Here is a 22,039-nt window from a genome sequence, read left to right on the forward strand (position 1 = left end):
GTATTTATGGAAGTTCCTTTTCTGTTTTCTTAGTGACATAGGAAGCCAATCTTCAGCTGAGAAAGAGGATGGGGGAGGAGGGTCTCTTGTGATACACACTATAGACCACAGAGTTTGGCAAAAGCTGCTTGGCTGTAGGTTGCTTAGTAGAGAAGGAAGAGACATTCTGGGCTGCCTTTGGAGCTCACTGGTAGTTCACTATCGAAGCCACAAAGTGAAATAACCTATTGGGGGAACTCATCCTGCTTGATCATCTTTTCTCTTTTATTTCTTGCACCTCAATTTCTTCTTATCAAAGCAGAAAATGAAAGATCCATCTTCAACCCCCCTCGGTTTGGTCAGTGTTCAACGTAGTTCTTCCTGCTGCAGTCAGCTTGGTTTCTTGACAATTTAATTGCCAAAAAGTGTTTGAATCCAGAGCCCTAAAATTTCCAACTTGTCCTTTTGCATTTCCTCTTCTACTTCTTTTCTGCCTTCAAGAAAGAAGCCAGAGGACAACCCTGCCTGTCTCCACCCCTCCAGAAGAGGCCGCGCAGGCTGGGGAAGCAGCTTCCCCCTGAACTTGGCCGCTCCTGGCCTTGTAGCAGCCAGGCTTCAAAGAGAAACCACCGCTTCCTCCCCCAGCCCCAAGGCCAGCTTCACAGGCAGCTGGGCTGATTAAACATTTAAGTTTCACTTCAGGCTACTTTAAACATTTGCTTTATTCCAAAAAGCTAACCTGGGAGTTATTTTCAGGTATCCCATGGGGATATAGACTGTTTTTATGCTCTAGTGCATTGTGTGGTTTTGATACTTGTCTTCATAGTTGCAATGCCCAAAGGTCAAAAATTGTGTTAGTAAAATCCTTACCCTGTCCCCTGGGTTCCCTGGATAGGACAGTGTCAAGACTGCGGGACAACCAGCCAAGTTGCACCAACGGTGACTCCTAGACTTGCGACTCTTAGAAGTGTCAAATGATTGTGTTCTGATGGAGAGGAAAGTGAAAGGAGGCTGAGGTGACCAGTCTGAGACTCAGATTTGGTTTGAGGTTTGGCTGGGATCAAAACTTAAAAGTGGTCAGTGTGCTGAATTCTTTTTTCTTCCCTTGCTGTCTTGGGGCAATGATCACATAAAAATACTCTGAGTTTATTTTCTGTGAAATAGCTGCAGTTCACCTTTGAACTGATGAGCATCTGCACCTAAAAGACCATAAAAAATGGAAGAGTTTAAAAGATGCTGTGTGTTGGCACAACTGGGCAGGGGAGCAGAAAGCACTTAGGATAAGTAAATATTTCACAGCCCCTATGTCCTCAGACTGTAGCTGCTTTAAGGACAGCCTCCTTTCTCCCTCCTGGCTTGCGTCTCCTCTCCCTCCCCTCTTCTTTGGCATGCTTTATTTCTGTCATTCTTTTTTTTTTTTTTCTCTCTCTCTCTCAAAATTAATTTTTCCACTTAATTCTACCTGCTTCCTCCAACAGTTGACTTGTTAGTTAGCTATTTAAACAGTTTATAGATTTCTCTGAGCTCGTCATAATTATTTTCTTGGCTGACCATCCTGGAGTCATTCCATGTCAGGAGACAGTCTGAACTGGAAAGACCAGAACTTGAGGGTGAGTTGAGTTGGGTTATACAAGCTGCTAAAAAGCCGGGCTTTATGAAAACAAAAACAAGCAAAAGGAAACAAAATAAAAGACAGTAAACAGCCAGCCTTAGTAAGCTCCATGCCTCTTTCTCTACCTGTTGTCATCTTTTTTGTGCATTAGATTTGTTTGGGTTTTGGAAGGGATCCCTCAATTTACAAGCTCCGTACTCCTCACTGAATTACAGTGAAATAAATCACACCAAGAAGGGACTCCTAAGTCGGAGGGAACGATTTCTTTTGGCTCTAAGGAGCATTTGGATTTCGACAGCAGTTAGTTCCAAATAAATGCTCATCTTAACAATGGAAGGTATAACGAAACAAAACACATTTCTAGACAGTGTTGGTTTTTGTTTTTAGTGTCGGGTTGAGTGTTGGGGCTAGTTAAACGTTTTTGCAAATGAATGCGTTTTCCCAATTTTTATAATACTGAAAAATTAATGACCAGATGGTAAAATACTCTGACTGTGGGCATTATGTAAGGCATTGAAGGACACTGCCTCACCAAGGCAGGCCCAGTTTTCCTCTGACTCCATAAAAGATTTGGATTTTAAAATGCAATTGGGCTTAACGTTCCATCTAAACCATCATTCCATGGCATCATGTCAATCTACCATAAAAATTAGAGAAGTTTCTACTGGTCAGGAAGAAAAAGAAAGAAAGTAGAGACATAATTGCTCTATTGAGAAGATTAATCAAGTTTATGAGGGAATAAAAATATTTTATATGTATGTGGCAAAGCTTACATGAGGGTTCTCACATTCTGCAGGAGTGTGTAGACCAGTTATGACGAAGTCACTTCAGACAAGGGTTAGAGCTTTGCCCTTGGACAATAAGAAGAGTTTTCTTTGCATTTTTTGCAAGAGGCCTGGTTTTTCTAGGGCCTGACATAAAGTCTGGGGCAATTGAGAAAAGACACAAATATAATCATCAGAAAGCTAGTTCCTAACGTTTAGTGAATAGTGGATTGAACTTTTTCTCATTAACTCTTAAATGGGAGTAAGGAAAGTTAAAAGCATTTGTGGTGGGCAGTTCTCCGAGGATTTATTCAAAAGTTTCAGTTATGCAAGATAGATCAGTTCTGGAGATCTAACGTACTGCATGGTGACTACGGTGAAGAATACTGTATTATTCCTTGAAATTTGCTAAGAGGGTAGAACTTAAGTATTCTTACCATAAAAAAAAAAAAAGAAAAAATAACGGTAGCATTGTGAGGTGATGGATGTATTAATTAGCAGGATTGTGGTGATCATTTCACCGTGCATACGTATATCAAAACATCAAGTTGTACATCTTAAACATATACAATTTTTACTTGTCTATTACTTCCCAATAAAGCTGAAAAAAAGGGGATATGAAAATAAAAAAATAACAAAAAATTCATGGCCAAACCCACCTAGATTTTCTCCTGTGTTATCTTCTAGAAGTTTCATAGTTTTGCGTTTTACATTAAGGTCTGTGATCCATTTTGAATAAATTTTCATGAAAGGTGAAAAAAAGGTGAGATTTTAAGTAAGGGATAAATCCTTAAAAAAAAAAAAGAAAGAAAGAAAAAAGAAAGGACAGACAGTCCTTCACAGCTGTGGGGCTTCACGTTGGGCTACGGCCGACGCGCTTCATCCCGAGCTCCTGCTGGCTGTACTAGGCCTCGCAGGAGGCTGGGCTGCTCAGCCAGCCATCTCTGCTACTTCGTTTCCATGATCCGGGCTGAAGTCCACCAGGGCTAGATCGGCATCTTTACAAGCATTTCATTCATGTCATATTGTGGGTTAAGTTACACTCTAACACTTCAGATGGTCCCCTAGCCTCCACATTTTGGTCTCACTCTGGTGGGAGTCATTCTCTTGCCCTATAAGATGCATCTGGATTGGTGATACCCACTCTGAGATTTTTTCAAAATTATTTTTCATTGTGGTAAAAAATGCATAACAGAATTTACCATCTTACCCATTTCTAAGTGTGCAGTTCAGTAGTGTTAAGTACATTCACGTTGTTGCATAATCCAACTCCAGGACTTTTCCTTCTTGCAAAATTGAACCTCTCTACCCATTAAACAACTCTCCATTCTCCCTTCTCCCAGCCCCTGGAAACCACCATTCCACTTTCTGTTTCTAGGAATTTGACTATTCCAGATAACTCATATAAGTGGAATCATACAGTATTTGTCGTTCTGTGTCTGGCTTATTTCACTCAGCATAACGTACTCAAGGTTCATCCATGTTGTAACATGTGTCAGAATATCCTTCCTTTTCAAGGCTGAATAATATTCCATTGTGTGTATACCCACATTTTGTTTATCCATTCCTACCTCAATAGACACTTGGGTGGCTTCTCCCTCCAATTCTATATTTCTTAGATTCAGCATAGTTTGAATGGCAATGCTTTTCTATTAATATTTGTACAATGATCAGTCCCATGGTCTCAATTCTCTTATTATATGAGACATCTTTTTCCCAAAAAACACTTTACTGATGTTAAGACAAAGTATCAACTTTAAATAAGGCAAAAGGGTGACTGCATGTTCTTTCACCGTCTTACTGGAGCATTTTCTAACAGGCCCACCTAAGGATTATCTGATTCTCTGAGGGAATGCACCTTATTAACAACCTATTTGCTACTGATTACGGCTCAGACTCTATGAAATGACACGTTCATTTGTAGATTTTTGTTCAGTGGTGATGCAAGTCATTTTGATCCTAGAGAAGATGACTCTAAAGGTTGTGCTTTTATCGCTGTGTGCGACATTTACCGTGTTCTATCTAATCTAGCGACTGATTTGCACATTCGTTCTCTACTGCCTGTACGTATTCAGTCCTTCAAATGCTCTTTGCACCAGCTCTCATTAATGAATTAAATAAATCTTTGCCACATGCTCACGTTATGTTTATATGTGAGCTATATTTATAACTTTTAAAAAATTACACTTTGAATTTCTTTCCTGCCAGAGCAGCCAGTATAAATTACCACATTTCTTCATTTTAGTGAAGTGTTTGTTGCCAAGCTATAGGGGAGCCCGACTGGGTCAGAAGAGTAAACATGAGACCTAATTAGGATAAAGTAGAAAGTGGCTTTCTGCTAAACAGAGCTATAGCATGAGCTTTCTTTTCTTTTTGAAAGAAAGCTGATCAACAGTGCAACAACAGATTTAGCCTACTAGTGTGGCCGAGCACTTTAATCTGACACAAGGGCAAAGTAAATCTACGTGTTGACACTTCGGCCGAGAACGACTAGGCTTATGTCCATCACAACTTGACTTCGCAACGTGAACCAGGAGGCTAAAGAGGCCTCAAGGTGTGTTTCCCAAAAGTCAGAATAGGAAGGCTGGCTAAGCTCGCAGCTTTCAACAAAGATATTAATAAATAAAGAAGCAAAAAGCTAAGTTCACATGAACTCCCCATTCCCATACCCACCTGCAGCCAAACCTCCCTAATTTGGCGATGTGCCCCCTTTCTTGCAAAGGGTGTACCATTATGGTTCTTCTCCGGCCAGACAAAGTGCAAATGACTGTGGAAAGCCAGCCAGACCCACAAGCAGCCCCTGCTGATTCCTTTTTCTTTCTACCTAGGCACGTGCAAGTGTGTGTATTATTGCACCACACAGCCACACAGTAGGGAATTTTAAGTATTCCAGAGATCAATTTATTTGACATTTAAGTGAAGAGCAAGTCACTGCTTTAAAAAATACATCCCTAAAGATCAGGAACTTATTCTCAAGAACGGAGATAATATCTTGGTCGCCTTCCTTTTTAATATCTGATGCCTAGAAGAGAGACCAACATGACTGAATCAATGCATTATTGAGTTCTGTAAATTTTGATTCTTTTTACCCTATGTGAAAGAGAATACTAAGGTAAATGGTAATCTCTAGACTAAAATTGAAGATTAGGAAAGCAAATGATGTATTTCAGTGAGTTAGTTCAAGGCCATAGTGAACTGTGTTAAAACCCTTCCCTACACCTTAATCATTGTCATATTGCAAAAAGAAGAATTTTAAACTATAGCTTTCCTCAGTTTTCTGCATCTATGTGTGGGAGCGCTCCTTTCTCAGATCATCTGTTTGAACTTGACTCTGAATTATTCAGTCAGCCAGTGTTCCATTCTAATTTGGTAGTCTTTGGCTAAATGGAAATGGTTGGTAGTCCCACCCTGGGAATACACAGATACCTCCTTGGTATTGCGACTTTACCCTGTGGAGTCCACAGGATGACAGATGAAGGAATTTCTCTACTGAAGTTCATGAGACTCCCTCTATTTCTACGAAATCTTTCTTAATTCTGGTTTTATAATTTTATGAACCTCTGCTTTACTTGCAGTGCAATGCTTGTGTTTAGGGTCATTTCAGTCTTTTTAAACAAAATTGGTATCCAGCTTTTCTTTTTTGATGGTGGTATTTTGAATTCTTACTTTGATGTTGTAATATTTCAGGAATAAGCACAAGTGATTCTGTAATTCTTCCAGACGTTTTATTTTAAACCTGAGAAACCGTGGTCAGTATCGATAAATGTTTATTGAGTGTCAGCTGGGTATAAGCCCTGTCCCTGGCACTTTAACAAGTCTATTTCAAGTGGTCTGGATTTCCAAGATGTTTCATTACCTGTTTTGGGAGTCAGATATTTCTCCAAAGAGGTCTTCACTATTTCCAAAGTTTTAAAATTAAGTTCCCAGTTTTTAAAGACATTATCTGTAAGATAAGAGTGTCTAGTATTTTTCACTTATTAAGTACTTATCGAGAGCTAGAAACTGTAGTTAAGTGTTTTACATGCATTTCCTCATTTTAATCCCCACACCAATCCCCTGACTTGGGGGATGACTCTTAGGATCCCCATTTTAGAGATGAGAAAAATGAGGCTTAGTGAGAACATGTCATTTGTTCCAGGTTGCACAGCAGGCATGGAAACCACTTGAGTCCAGGGCTGTCTCATTCCACAGCCTCTCTGAAGCACTGTGTCCCATTTGGTTTTTGATAGCCTTTTGTAAATTCTCATTCATGCCGTGATATTTCAGAAGCTATGCATTATTTGGTTACACATTTTAAACCTTAGGAAACCAGGTCCGCGTCGGTGAATGTTTACCAAGTGCTGACTGACTCTGTGCTTAACGTTTTACGTGTCTCTTTTGCATAGTCCGGATTTCCAAATTATTTCATTAGCTTATTATTTTGGTCAGACATATTTCAGAAGGGGACTTTAATAGTGAAACTTAGTTTAAAATTCCTAATTATCCAGGGCATTTTCTTTAAAGATGAGAACAGCTGGCCATTTTAATTCCCTAAGTGTTGAAATATTGTGGAAAAGAGAAACCCCAAACTTGCTTGCTAACAAACGGCTTAGTGAATGAATCAGCAGGATTGTGCTCTCTATGGTCCTTTTTGGATGTTTTCTGTGTGTCCCCACAATCTGGGTGTAGTGTGATGAGTTATTCTGCTGAGAAAACAGAGTTGAAAGAATAAACAGGGCTGACAGAATAAACAGAGGAAGCCCTGAGTGTGGGGGAAGGTGTGCAAGTCAGCCTCCTTTTGCGGCCTTCACTCACATGCCTGGCGCTCGGGGAAGGCGCCCAAAGCTTTCCCTTTGTGAACCGGTGGAAGCGGCTTACTGCAGCCAGTTCATCTGATTTCTCATTGACTAGGCATGGTCCCAGACAGGCCTCAGCAGACTGAGGCTGCCACTGGGGGAGCCCAGAAGCTGGACATTGCTCTGTGAACAAACCACATGCACAAACGTGCTGCAGAAACGGAGGAAAAGAGTGGGACACAACACAGCACCTGCGTGCATGCACACACACACACACACACACAGAAGATTACCTAATAGAAAATAAATGGATTTATTGTGGATCATTATGGTTGACACCTCAAATTAAACGGGACTTTTGTCCAGAAAAAATTTCCGTTGTATATTTGTCAAGGGCTCTTCTCTGAAGACCTTTAAAGGCACACGCTGCTCCATAAGAACTGATCAACTGGCACTGTTAAATAAGCAAGTTGGGAAGCAAGATGGGCAAGAGAAGGAAATTGAAGAGGGAGTAGGAAGAGTTGTGAAAAGAAAATGGAAGAACAACCCTCGCTTGCCACTGCTGGGCTCCCTTAGCAGTGGGAATAACAAAGGGAGGACAAGGCTACAGCGGAGCCCCCTTACCAACAGTGCTGTTTGGGCGCCTGAGGGACATGGGCAGATTTCCTTGCTGAGAAGAGCTGTTATCCGGGAGTGAGTTCTTAAGCTTTAACGTCCTTGGTGATGCGGCCCTGTGCTTCAAGCATGTGGCGAATGGCTCAAGAAAGTTGTAGAACTTGTTCGCAATTTGTGTAGCCAAACAGCTGTGTTTGGGAGCCTAGGTGGTGACATCCCAGAGGTGGGCACGAGGGAGAGCAGAAAGCTGTTGGTCAGTGACAGGGACGCGTGTGTCTCCTGGGCTACACTGGAGACCTCAGGACTGACCCACAGTGACACCAGTCCCCAACCACGGGCCACCAGTGTGCACTTGTAACCTGAGCTCAGACAGATCTGCTGACCCCCGGGACAATTGCAGCTTGAGTTAATAGCACATAATTCAGCCCCTCACTGAGGCTTTCCTAGAAATCAAACCATGAACTCCATGTGGATTCAGTCCAGGAACTCCCTTCCTATCTGAGACAGGGGAAATGCCTCTTTTGGCATTTGCACATTTGTAGCAGTTGGATGAAGCGGCAGTCGCCATATCTATTTTTCGTCTCCTGCCTATGCCATGTATTCCCCACTCTGTAGAGTGCTGTTTGTGAGGCAGAATAAGGATATCCCCCCACATTTAGGATTCTTAGCAGTAGGATTTTCCCTAGTGGTGTGTGGAAGAGAATTCTGATTTCTCGTTACTAGGAAATAGAGGTACAGCTGAGACACAATGAAACTTGAAGGTCAAGGTTTGGGGGAAAAGCATGGAATAGCGAATTGAGACCTGGCTGACTCAGAGTCCTTTCTCCTTTACAGGTGTACGTATTCTTTGGATCACGTCTCCCAAAAAACCATGAGACTTTCAAGGTGACATGTGCCTTCTTTGCACTGAAACCCAGAATATTGAGTGTGATGCTATTAACCAAAGCCCCTGGACTGAAGAAAGTGTTCTCTTGTGCACAGTGCACGGAAATGGCAAGGAGTGGATTGGAGGAGCTGTTCCCCGCATCTTTCAAAGGTAGCTCTCATAATTTTTTCCCTACATTCTTATCCCCTTAATAATGTGCTTTGCTTTTTGAAGCTGAGCCTCCCTGTTCTGCTTGAAGTCAGTGTTTCCTTCTGCCTTTATCATAGCATTAGAGAAGTTCTCCTGCTGGACATAGTTGGATTTCGCATTATGAAAGGAGCAAGGAAAAGCACTCCAGAACACCGTCGAATGGCCAAGGCTCTATTTACTTTAGAGGTGGTGGCAGCTGAGGAGGAAAGTTCAAAAGACACAAAGTTGTGTATGAGTTATGATGTGAGATGTTCAGCTTTTAGCTCGCCACTGGGCAGACCTTCAAAGTTAGTTTTCAATGGGTTTTTCCCAGGGGGCCACACCATCATCTTCCAAAAATGAGTTTGAGGATGCTTCCCATCTTACATCACTCACAAATAACTGCCAGAGCAACAAGAAACAAAAACTATACCATGTACAGTTCACCCTCTTTGATGTAAGGTGGGACGGGGGACGCAAAGCAAGGGCCTCTGAGTAGGAGGTGGTTGGATTGCCACAGAAAGCAAACTCTTATTTCCTTGAGAAGAGAGCAAGCTGCAGTACAAATTAAAAATATTAGAAAGCCTTTACTCAGATTCACTTGAGCTTGATTTGGGTCAAGGTGGGGGAGGGGAAAGAAACCGAACGGCATGTGCCAAGGATTTGCTGAACATGTTTAAAAAAAAAAAATGCTGACGGGCATTAAATTAAGTAACAACTGAAGATTACACAAGAGTAAACACTGCTGCTAATGTTTGACTAAAAGCTAACTGAGGGTTCTAAGTGACTCCAGTTAATTTACAGATCATGCCAATAACAGTCCCCGGGGAAAGGGGCTGCTGAAGGTGGGGAGATGTTTTATAGAGAAACCACATTTTTAAATTTACAAAAAGAAAACTAGAGCTGAAGGAACTCCTTTAGACACTTCCAGGAAGGAGAGACAGAAAGAAAGGGAGAGAGACAGAGAGAAAGAGGGAGAGACAGAGAGACAATGAGAGAGAGAGGGAGAAAGCAAGGGGGATTCTGTGTCTGTGCCTGGTGGGTTTGGGGTAAAAAAAAAAAAAAGACAAAGGATGTGTAACTTTTAAATGATTCTTCTAGGAGGAGAGACTATCCTATGATCAAAGAGTTAACTGTTCCTGTGGGACAGGAGTCTTAATAAATTCTAGACTGTGCGGGGGGGCCTCCATCCACCCCAAATGAAAGAGTGTAAATTCCCCTGTGTGATCAAATAAAATTTACTTAACTTTGCAACATTTAGCTTCAAGTTAAAATTTAAGTGGACAGTCATACAGCGAATGATGTTAAAATTATAGTCCCTCTTCAGCACAATCTCTTTTGATACAGTTTTAAATGCTTTCTAAGTGGGATGTGTCGTTTATTTGGTAACATAGGAGTTGATATCCTTCGATTGGGCTGTCATCGTGTGCTTTAATTTTCTGGGGCATTGGGGATGACCATAATTGCTGAACAATTCAATGGAATGGAATGGGCTCCTTCAGCACTTTTACTGCATTTTTTCCAAGTAATATCTAAAATCTCCTTTCTCCCCCATTGCAGTGTGTTTATGAAAGCAAAGCATTTAACCCTCGTATTTCCTGAACTTGAATAATTGTCTTAATAAAGCATAAAACATTTGCAAATTCACCCTTTTGCCTTAGCGTGTCAGCAGTAAGGAGATAGCCCTGTTTAGCATATCAGGGATTGGGTCCTGTCTGTCTGCTGCTTGGGGACCCTCAAAGGATACTCGAGGAAACCCAGTCTCTCCAAAGACCCCTCTGACTTCTCAAGTTTCTGTCTTCTCTCAGGCAAAGGCAAAAATATCTGCTGTGCTAGGCCAGTCTTCAGTTTAATCCCGGAGTCTCAAAAACAAACAGTGGTAAAGTCTGGATAACATTGATACACATTTCTGTGTTTGCCCAGATGAAACTTTCAAAATGCTAAAAGCCACCAAAATCTCTGCTCTTTCCCTTAATTGCCCTGGATTATCAGGCTGAAGAAATGAACGGGCGGGTATATTCCAGTCTTTTAAATCTTCTGCTAACTTTACTGATACTGGCCCTTTGACTCCAGCAGTCTATTCTGCCTTCCAACATTCTCCAGGGACCCTCCCAGCATGTCAGAAAACCAACACCCTGTCTGCAGGGACAGCCCCAAAGCCAGAACTTGTGCTTTCCTAGAGAAACTAGAAGAGAAAAATCATGCTGTCTCATCCGTTCTGCACCATCAGTTGACTCACTTTATGACTTTTATTGCACGATCCAAAACTTGATGGCTGACCTGACTAAGGTCACCAACCCCCTAGAGCTATTTTAAAAAATGGAAAATCTCTTGGCATTTTCAGTTCTTGCCACTTTTATGAGTTTGCTCAAATATCCCGATGAGCAATTCTCAAAAATATATGCCTCCGAATACCAAAGTGGGCCAAACCATAGCAAAACTGAAAGGGGCAAAACTGAGTGACTGGAATTAGTGGACATTGGTTTGGTACCCCTTATGCTCCACACCTGATGTTAGGAAGAAAGTCTAGGATCACCCATGTCTCCTGGGTCAGTTTATTAAAGAAAATTGAGGAACGTCTAAAGGGGATTGGGCTCTCGTGTATGGAGATTTTTTGAAATTCAAACAACTCACTGTAATTTATAAAGTTTGCACAAACGGCTTGATTGTGATGCTGTAGCCTTATCCTTTCCTTGTCTTTAACAGTAAATACGATGTTAGGTTGCATTTATCTGGCTCTTTCGTTCTTCTACATTAACGTGAAAAATGAAATTTATGTAATTTCTCAAAAGTCTGAATCTCAAAGTTGGGAATGGCAAATGCTATCTTAATAACAATCATTGCTGAAATATATTGTGTATCTATTCCATGCACTGCTCTCGGCAACAACCCTGTAGGGCACGTACTATTGCAAAGTTTGTGAAGTGAGGCCCAAAGAGATAAGCCAGGTGTCCAAAGTCATCCAGCAGTCAGTGGAGGAGCCCAGATTCAGCCACATATATTTTCATTCAGTCTGGGGCTCCACCAGGGAGAGGACACGTCATCACTCTGCATTCCCAGGCGTCCGAGGGCACATGCTCACCGTTTTGGTTCCGCTGGACCCTGTCATCTAACCTATCTTGGCATGTCGTCAGTTCACACTGGAGAGGGGAAAGATGGATTGGATTTCCTGGAGCCAAATCAAACTCCATTCTCCATTATGCCTAAAAGTATCCACCTCTCCCCACAAGTGAGAATGCACATTTTCTTTTTTAAGAGTGGACAATTTTATTGGAAAAGAATAATAGCTACACTTAGCTTACTGCATGTCAGAAATTATTCAGAGTACTTTACATTTATTACTCATTTTATTCTCACATTAGCATGAGGTAGATAGCATTTTTATCACCATTTTACAGATTAGTAAACTGAAGCACGGGTAAGTCATGTCTCTTGCTTAAAGTCACCTAGTTAGGGGGATGCAGAGATAGACAGACTCACACCCGAGCCAACTGGTCCTGTGGTCCGTGGTCTTAACACTACTTCCTCTCTCTCTCTCTCTCTCTCTGATGAGTTGAGGACCAGCCAGGCAACTTGAGGGCTAGCAATGGAATGACTTCAGGAAGATAGTTTGGGCTAGGTTCTATCACAGCTGATTGTGGAATTGGCCATTTCATCGCTAGTGAGAGCAGTGCTGCCTGTGTTGCTGCCACTGATATGGCCGAGCGTTCCAGAAGAAAGACCCCGGGAGAATCTACAGAGGCCTAAGTCGTTCTTCCAGCAGCTCAGACTGGGTGATTTCTAACTCTCACTCCTCTTCTCTATGCCCTGTTTCTCCTGACTCAGAATAGAGGCCTAACAACAATAGCCTCTTTTATTTGTGCTGTTTTCCAGTTTAGAGAGCAATTTCTCACACACTTCCTCACGTGACGTGAGCCTCATCATGGTTCCATAAGGTGCAATTATACAATTAAGATCTTAGCTGTAGCGCAGAGACCCCCAAGGCCATAAAACCGGTCTAAAGGGCTAGATGTAAGACCTGGCTTTCTGATTATAAGCCAAAACATGTTTAAACCATATCCCCAGTAATTTCTGTAGTAGAAATAGCCTCTTAGAACAAGTTTCCCTGTCACACGGCAGTCTCAATGGGAGATCTCAAGCACTTCACAAAACCCTCTCCTTGGTCCTCATAGCAAGTCTCTGTGCAGTGGTCCAACCAGCCACCTGAACTGGCTGGAGAACACGTGAACCTGCTTGCCATGGTAGACATCTTACGGCAGTAGATGAGGATGTTAGAACTAGTTATGTTTGAAAACACAGGTTGGAGCCAGAGCTCCAGGGCAGCAAGGACACCAACCATGCAGAGTAGGGAAGTGTGCTTAAAATAGGCTGGGTTTTGTCTTCCACTCTCATGATTATGGAGAAATGTTGCTTTTTCTTAAAGAAAAGAAATGAAGTCCTTTTGACAGTCAGTGGGGACAAGTCCTGCATGCTCCCCTGCCTCCTCCAGTCCCTTCAGTGTGGGATGCTGGCACTGGCAGGATTAGGTGGCTGGCCTACTTATTCATTGCAATTTGCAGCGCACAAAGATCCAGCTTAACTGGAGGCTGGGTCCTGGAACCCCAGCTCAGAATTTCAGAACAATCTGGGCAGTTTCCAGACATCTGAGTCTACGACCTGGAAGCAGGCTCTGACAACATATTCTCACATAATTTGACTGTTCCTAAGAAAAATTAAAATCCTCTGCTCCAACTGAGCAAAGGGAAGGAGTGAGGGGAGGAAAAGAGAGGAAACTGGAGAGAAAAAGGCAGAAAAGATGTGTAAAAGGAAAATTCACAAAGCCGCTTTTCTAAGAAGCCTTTAAGCTGGAGTCAACCAGCAACTCACTAGCAGACACACAGGGGCAGGCGAAGTCCCTAAAATCAAGCAGGAGCCAGTAATAACAGAGTCAGGCCCATAGAAATTTACAGTCCGTAAGGAAGTCTGTGCGGCTCCACCCCATTGGAGACAACAATTACTCTAGATAGAGGAGTGGCTCCCCAGCTCTGGGCACACACGGGGGCTGGAGAAACAGGCCCTGCTGTTCATAAAGCATTCAGCTCCCTCTGGGACAGATCCCTGGAGAATTAGGAAGGCTTTACAGTAAAATCCAGCATGATCTCGACTGGGCTCTGGAGGCGAGGTTAGAAACTGCTTGCCTGATTATTGCCTGTGCTGAGACGGTCTCGGTCGTCAGAGACCTGGGTGGAGGAGGGAGAGCTGTGTGCGCGTGTGTGTGTGTGTGTGTGTGTGTGTGTGTGTGAGAGAGAGAGAGAGAGAGAGAGTGCACGTGCTGCAACTGTGTGTTGTGTGGTAGTTGTGTGATACGGAGGCAATTTGCTGCTGTGACTGCAGACCTGTTTGTTACCACTCAGGGTCCTTGGGTGGTTTGGGATGCACTTCTTTGGGGTAGCAAACTAAATATGACAAGTTCTGAGCTTGGCAGTAGCTACCAGTTGCTTGCCTGTCTGTTGCCCTGTTCTTTCTAAAGCAGTAGAGCGCTGGCTTCTATTTCACCGGTTTCTATTTCTGTGAGAAACATTTCAGAACCACTTTCTTCATCATTCCCTCTGAAAGTCAACCTTCCCTTCCTTTCTGCGCTGGAAGGGCTGACCCACATTCATCTGATCCCTTCCCTCCCCGACTCTGCCAGCACCAGGTGGGTTGCTGCCATCAGAGGATGTTCCGCCCTGGCCTGCACATGTTTTGAAATGACTGTGCAGTACCTGTGCTTATAAAAACAAGTGAATCTAAATGAGGTCGCAGCGAGCAATGGGGATACACCCACGTTCTCTGTCCCTGCTGAGCTGGTCTCTCCCTTCAACTCTCCCTCCAGTCAGAGCCCTCACTCGTGTGACTATTTTAGTATTCAAAGCGCTTTATGGTGCTCCTAGACACGAAATGTGCAGAGAAGGACTCGAGTTCAGAGCACAGGCTTCACGTAAACTGATGCAGTCACTCATTGAGTGTGTGCCCTATGGGTAAGTTTTTTTAACCTCTATGCCCATTTATAAAATGGAGCAGAAGCAGCACCTGTTTGTATAGGGTTCTTGTGGGAATTAAATGAGATAATGCATGTGAAGTATTTAGCACAGTGCCAGGTCAGGGACAAACGTTACTTCAGTGAAAGTTTTGCTATTTATTATCATCTTCTTGTTTTCTCCAAAAAGTAGCTGATCTTTACTCACGTCTGTGTATATTGGGAGATGAAATGGTTTGGAAGGCAGGGAGAGGGGAGCCATGATGAAGCAAATGTCACATTTGCTCTGTTATCACCATTGCTCACTCAGCAGCCACCAGTCCCCTTGCCCTGAGTGCTCCACATGGGCCTATCCTAAACTCAAACCCAGGAGAAGGTAGAGTGTGGGGAGCCTACAGAACTCTTGTGGGAGGGGACTCGGGACTCTGTTGTTCATTGCAGTGTGAACTTTGCATCACCAGCTTGGCCCTTTGCACAGGGAAGATGGTCAGGGAATGGCAGATGGTGACCAAGGCATCACTGGAATCCATGGCACCATGAACCAGAGCCTTCCTCTGCCTTCCTCTCCTACTGGTGGAGATGTGAAGCCCAGGTCTCAGTGAAGTATCTGAAGGAAGGCTGGTGATGCAAACGTTCAACTCTGCCTTCCAAGCTGCAGTTCCTTCCCGAGGCTCGTGTGCCAGATGCCCGTGAGTCCCTGTTGCCATGGGTAGGCTGTCAGTCAGCAGATCTACAGAGCAGAGAGGCAGAACTGGGGCTGGATGTGGGGAAACACCATCTCAATCGGTGATTCTCAAACAGGGCATCCCCATGGCACCGACCTTGGGTGAGCTGGACTACGGGAAGCCTTTCTCAATAACGGACTGAGTCAGCAAATAGATGGTTCTCCATTTTAACTTTTCCTTACACAATTCATTTTTAAACACGTCGTGCCCCTTTCCGCATATACTGCTAAACAAATGCCAAGAATATAAACAATTAACCAGGGCGTATTAAGAGGAAAAAAAAACCCTGATGAAATAAATACGGCAACTCCTTTGTGTGGCCCACAATTCAGATGTTTTGTGCTTGAGGTAAAGTAGCCCTAAGTGCTCAGCTCCAGACTCAGGCGGATTATGAAGTTGGAGTGTGTGGGGGTTTGAATTTAGACCTACCAGATGCTCTGTTCTCTCACCTTTTTTGTACCTCGAGTTTCTCCAGGGTAAGAATTAATGTAAACTACAAACGTTCTTCCAGGACTTCTGATGAACCGTGAATGGTGAGAGGCCTTCACAAATGTAAAATGTTATATATAGGTGCAACCGTAGATCAGAGAGTTATCTACATCAAGCAAGACTCAGAGTTTTCGTCAAACACTGTAGTCTCTTAGTTTTCTAACAGTCCAGGGCAGAGGAAAGTTGCAGGGTATATCTTTTTAATGTGGCAGGCCTCCTGGGTGGATTGAGTTAGGCAATTTATCCCCTTTTATGCCCTGTATTCACAGACAACACTCCAATGGGGTAACATAAAACCACAGATCGGTTTCTTTACAGCAGTATTTAAGTGAACTAGGAAAGCAGCCCAAGCCATGTGTAGAGAACCCGGGACAGAAGTATCACAGAAGAAAATGGACCTTAAAAGAAATGACAAAAATGAAAAACCTTCCTAACTGCTCCAGACGTTATGCTTAAAGTTACATTGCTTTGGCAACTTATAATTTTCTGTGATTGGCTCTCAGGCTTCAGATCTCCCCAAGGTGTTTGTGTCGTGTTTTGACTCAGTGGGAGCCATCGCTTCCCCAACCTGCCAGCTCTCGCCAGCAGACCACACACTCACGCCATTCAGCAATCGGATGACAGAGAGGAAAGGTTCAAAGAGGATTATTTCTCAGAACTTGCTGGCTCATCTACCCTCCAGTATGTTGCTCACTCTGTAGATGGACAAAACATGTACAAATATATTGGGATTCTACAGTGTGTGCACACACATGCACACACACACAGACACACACATGTGTAACTGGTACTCCATGCCATGAGGACCACCCGTCCGCCTGGCTCCTCTGCCCTGGCAGGCTTGTCTGAAGCCAGGCCAAGTTTCGGTGGAGGAATTTGCCTGTGTCTGGAACTGGCAGTCAGGTTTGCTGACATGGGGACTGATCTGTTGGTTGTCTGAAAAGAAAAGGTGGCTTTTAAGTGAGTAGCATTAAATGGCATTGTGCTGGCTGCTAATGGCCAGCTTAGGTTCCAACTGGAAGCTTGAAAAATAAAAATAGAATACAGCATGTATAGGACAGAAAACAGATGAGAGGTTGCCAGGGGTTGAGGGTAAAAGAAAGGAGATTGACCACAAAGGGACAGAGCTTTCTCAGGTGTTAGAAGTATTCTGTCTTGATTGTCGTGGCTACTTGACTGTGTATGTTTGTCAAAGGTCGTAGAACTGTGTCCTAAAGAGGAGGAATTCTATCATATGTAAATTATAACTCGATAAACCTGATTTTAAAACCACTATGATTTTGGAGGTCATTTAAAACCAAAGATCATTTTGAGTCACAAATGCCTCTTTAAAAGTATTTTGGATTTAATTTTTTTATTAAATTAAAAGAAAAATCCTTCATGGCAAATCTTTACTCTTTAAGATCCATGTGAAGGAATAGAAACTATGTGTTTCAGAGTTGTTTATACTTTTTATTTGGTCATTTTATAAACTTAATTAAAAATTTTTTTTTGGAAAAAGAAGTCAGGCTTATGAAAAAAAAGACAGCTGTGATTCCAAAAAGTTGAATTGTTTTTGAGATTCTGAAGTCACCGAGGAGGAGAGAATTTTGAATTTCTAAAGGATAATCTATTTAGAAAACCAAAGAAATCAGCTATTAGAACTGATAGTTTATTATGATGTTTGGATACAAAATACCCATAACTAGATAATAGTCGTAGAAGGAAAAGAGCTCTTTTATTGGGGGGTGGGGTGGGGGGGGGTGGGGGGGGGAACAAAGCAAAGCAAATGACAACAAAACCTAGAAATAAGTTTGAAAAAATGTCTAGGGCCTCTATGAAATTAGATATAAAACCGCAGTTAATAATACAAAAGCAGCCTTGAATAAATTAAGATATATTCTACACTATTGAGTGATGTCACTTTTTCTCAAATTAATTCTTAGGCCCAGTATGATACAGGAGTGAACAGAGAGAAGAGAATACAAAGTCCCCAGTCATTTCAAATCAGAGGAGGAAATGAAAGATTATTCAATGGTCCATTTTTTGGGGCGAGGAGAGAGACCCATACTATATACCTAAATCAAATCTAGATGAATTAAATAAATTTAAAAAACTAAAAACACAAAGAAATAGAAGAAATTATGGTAAATATTCATCAACTCCCACTGTGTGAGAGCACTTTTTAAACAAAAAGATAGAGGAAGAATCTATGAAAATAGAATATAAGTATTTTTACTATAAAAATTTAAAGTTTGTATACATCACAACTCATGATTAAAAAAAGCAAAAAGCAAAGAATAACCTGGAAAAGAATGGCAAAATATAATACAACGGTTAACGTGGTTAATACATGAAGAGCTTCTAGAAATCAATAATTGGAAGATAAATATCCTAAATAGAAAAATTGTCAATGTTCACAAAAAGGCAATCTGTACAAGCATAAAACATTAGACAATAACTCATGAAAAAATTTAAAGCTTACTACTATCTAAAAATAATTGAAGGAAGACACTAATTTTTGTTTATCAAATTGGCAAATGTTTAAAACAAACAAAACAGATAATTGCATATTTGGGAAAAAGTTCAGGAAAAAGAAAAGCATCATAAACTCCTGGGGGAAGTATAAAGATTTTTCAAATTTTCTGAATAGAAATGTATCCAGGGCCGGCTCTGTGGCGCAGTGGTTAAGTTCCCGCGCTCGCTGCGGCCGCCCAGGGTTCGGATCCTGGGCGCGGACATGGTACTGCTCGTCAGGCCACGTTGCGGCGGCGTCCCACATCCCACAACTAGGGGGACGTGCGACTAAGATATACAACTGTGTACAGGGGGGGTTTGGGGAGATAAAAGCAGAAAAAAAAAAAAAAAAGATTGGCAACAGTTGTTAGCCCAGGTGCCAATCTTTAAAAAAAAAAAAGGAAAAGAAAAAGAAATGTATCCAAAGACTGAAAGCTGTAGATACTATTTGAACCTAATCATTCCTCTTCTAGGAATCTATCTTTAGAAAATAGTTTTAAGAAATGTAAAGATTTAGGTACAAGGATGTTTATTGCAGTGTTATTTATAACAGAAAAATTCTAAAAATAGATTTAATTACAGTACATCTATAGACACTGAAAATTACATTCTCAAAAATATTTAAGGCTTTGGAAAAAATGTAAAAAAATGTGAAGTGAAAAAAATAGGATGCAAAGCTGCAAGTACATCATGCTTCTGCTTCTTGTAAAAAATTTGGTTATGGTTGTATATGTGTAGACATGTACAGGAAAAAAGATGGGAAAGATTTGCACAAATGAAATGTTAACAGTTATTCTCAGGATAGTGAAATTATCTGTGGGTTTTTAAAATTATCTTTATTTGACATTTCTTCAGATTTTCTGCGAAAAGAATGTATTAACTTTATGAGCAGAAGCATAAACATTATTTTTGTAATTTTCTTTGCTGTCAAGAGCTCCCCCTGCTGCTCACCTAAAAAATTAGGGAGGGTTGGCTTCCTACTTACTTCTCATTTTCCTCATCCTCTAAAAAGCTCCATTCTTGATCTTGATGACCACTTTCTACTTCTTAGGAGCCTTAGGAGCAAGCTCTTCTAATTTCAATGCTTGAAGTGACATGTCAAGCTTTAGACTTTTTAAAAACATTGAGATATAATTTACACATACTAGTCATTCATTTAAAGTATATGATTCAGTGGTTTTTAGTATATTCACAAAATTGTACAGCTGTCACCAAATCTAATTCCAGAACATTTTCATCACCCCAGAATGAAACCTCATACCCATTACCAACCATGCCCCATCACCCCTTCCCTGGTCCCTGGTAACCACTAAGCCACGTTCTGTGTCAATGGATTTGCCTGTTTGGGATATTTTGTATAAATGGAATCATACCATATGTGGTCTGGCTTCTTTCACTTAGCATAATGTTTGCAAGGTTCACCCGTGTTATAGCATCTATCAGAACTTCATTCCTTTTATGCCTGAATAATATTCCATTGTTTGAATATTCCACATTTTGTTTATATATTCATCAGTTAATGGACATTTGGTTTGTTTCCACTTTTCGGCTATCATAGTTAATGCTGCTATGAATATTCACATATAAGTTTTTGTGGACATATGTTTTCAATTCTCTTGAGTGTATACTTAGAAGTGGAATTACTGAGTCATATTATAGCTCTATATTTAACTTTTTGAGGAACTGCCCAACTGTTTTTCAAAGTGCCTGTATCATTTTATATTCCCACTGGAGTTGTATGAGGCATCCAGTCTCTCCTTATCCTCACCAATGTGTATATACTGTCTTTCTGATTAAAGCCACCCTAGTGGGTGTGAAGTCTTATCTCATTATGGTTTTGATTTGCATTTCTCTAAAGACTAATGACGTTGAGCATCTTTTCATGTGCTTGCTGGCTATTTATATATGTTCTTTGGATAAATGTCTATTCAAACTCCCTGCCTGTTTTTTAATTGAGTAATTTGTTTTTTTATTGTTGGGTTGCAACAGTTTTTATATATTTTGGATACTAGACCCTTATCAAATATAGGATTTGCAAATATTTCCTCCCATTCTGTGGGTTGACTTTCTACTTTCTTGATGGAAAACTTTTGAAACACAAAATTTTTATTTTGATGAAGTCTCATTTATCTATTTTTTCTCTTAATGCTTGTGCTTTGATGTCATGTTTAAGAAACCATTGCCTAATCCAAGGTCATGGATTTTACAGCTATGGTTTCTTCTAAGAGTTTTGTAGTTCTAGCTTTTACATTTAGGTCTTTGATACATTTTATGTTAATTTTTGTATGTGGTGTGAGGTAGGGATTTCAACTTTATTCCTTTGCATGTCAGTATCCAATTATTTCAGCACCATTTCTTTAAAAAACTATTGTTTCCTCCATTGAATTGTCTTGATACCCTTGTCAAAGATCAATTGACTATAGGGGCTGGCCCTGGTGGCATAGTGGCTAAGTTCACGCTCTCCACTTTGGTTGCCCAGAGTTTGCAGGTTCAGAACCCTAGGCAGGGACTTAGCACCACTTGTCAAGCCATGCTGTGCAGCATCCCACATAAAATAGAGGAAGATTGGTACAGATGTTAGCTCAGGGCCAATCTTCCTCACCAAAAAAAAAAAAAAGAAGGAAAGAAAAAAGAAAGAAAAGAAAAATCAATTGATGATAAATGTATGCGTCTATTTCTAGACTCGCAATCCTATTCCATTGATCTATATGATTATCCTTATGCCACTACTACACAGTCTCACAGTCTTGATTACTGTAGCTTTCAAAAAGGAGAAGTGTGTGTCTTCCAACTTTGTTCTTCTTTTTTAGGCTATTTTGGTTCTTCTGAGCCCTTTGAATTTCCATATGAACTTTAAGATTATCTTGACCATTTTTGCAAAAGAAATGGCAGCTGGAGTTTTGATAGAGGTAGTGTGGAATCCATAGGTTCAGGGAGTATTACTATCTTAATAGTTTTAAGTTTTCCGATCCGTGAACACTGGATGTATTTCCCATTATTAAGGTCTTCTTTAATTTCTTTCAATGATTTTTGTATTTTTCAGTGCACAAGTCTTACACTTATTTTCTTAAATTTATTCCTAAGTATTTTATCCTTTTTCATGCTGTTGTAAATGAAATTTTCTTAACTTCATTTTCTGATTGTTCACTGCTAGTTTGTAGAAGTACAATTGATTTTTCCATATTGATCTTGTTTTCTGCACACTTGCTGAACTGGTTTATCTCTAATAGATATTTGTGGATTCCTTAGAATTTTCTGTTTATAAGATCATGCCATCAGCAAATAGAGATAGATCCACTTCTTCCTTTCCCAACCAGAAGGCTTTTCTTTCTTTTTCTTCACTAATTGCCCTGGCTAGAACTTCCAGTACAACATTGAGTAGAAGTGGCTAGAAAGAACATCCTTTGCCTGGTCTCAGTGGAAAGGCTTTCTGGCTTTCAGCATTAAGTATGATGTCAGCTGTGGGTTTTTCTTAGATATTGTTTTTCAGGTTGATGAAGCTCCTTTCCATCCCAGTTTGTTAAGGGTTTCA

Source organism: Equus quagga, chromosome 6, assembly GCF_021613505.1.
Source record: "Equus quagga isolate Etosha38 chromosome 6, UCLA_HA_Equagga_1.0, whole genome shotgun sequence".
NCBI lineage: Eukaryota > Metazoa > Chordata > Mammalia > Perissodactyla > Equidae > Equus > Equus quagga.